Raw genomic sequence first — 249 nt, 5'->3', positions numbered from 1 at the left:
GCTGAGTATCGCAAGTGACCCCTGGACGAGCGTCGCTGATAGTATGACGCGTTCACCACTGCTGCCGGCAGTCCAATATTTCTCCTTAGGCAGTCTTCTGCCTCATCCAAGACTCTATACACAGTAAAGTTAATCCATGAGGAGGGATAGCTCGATGGAACTTCCTTGTCACTCCCTTCGCGGTACGCTGGTCACAACGCAAGATGTCATGGAAGACAGTGAATACCGGACGTGCCCCCCCTTCTTTCC

This window comes from Eimeria mitis, genomic scaffold (genome assembly GCF_000499745.2).
Source record: "Eimeria mitis Houghton genomic scaffold, Emh_scaff1309, whole genome shotgun sequence".
Lineage (NCBI taxonomy): Eukaryota > Apicomplexa > Conoidasida > Eucoccidiorida > Eimeriidae > Eimeria > Eimeria mitis.
Note: the sequence above shows the minus strand (reverse complement) of the source record.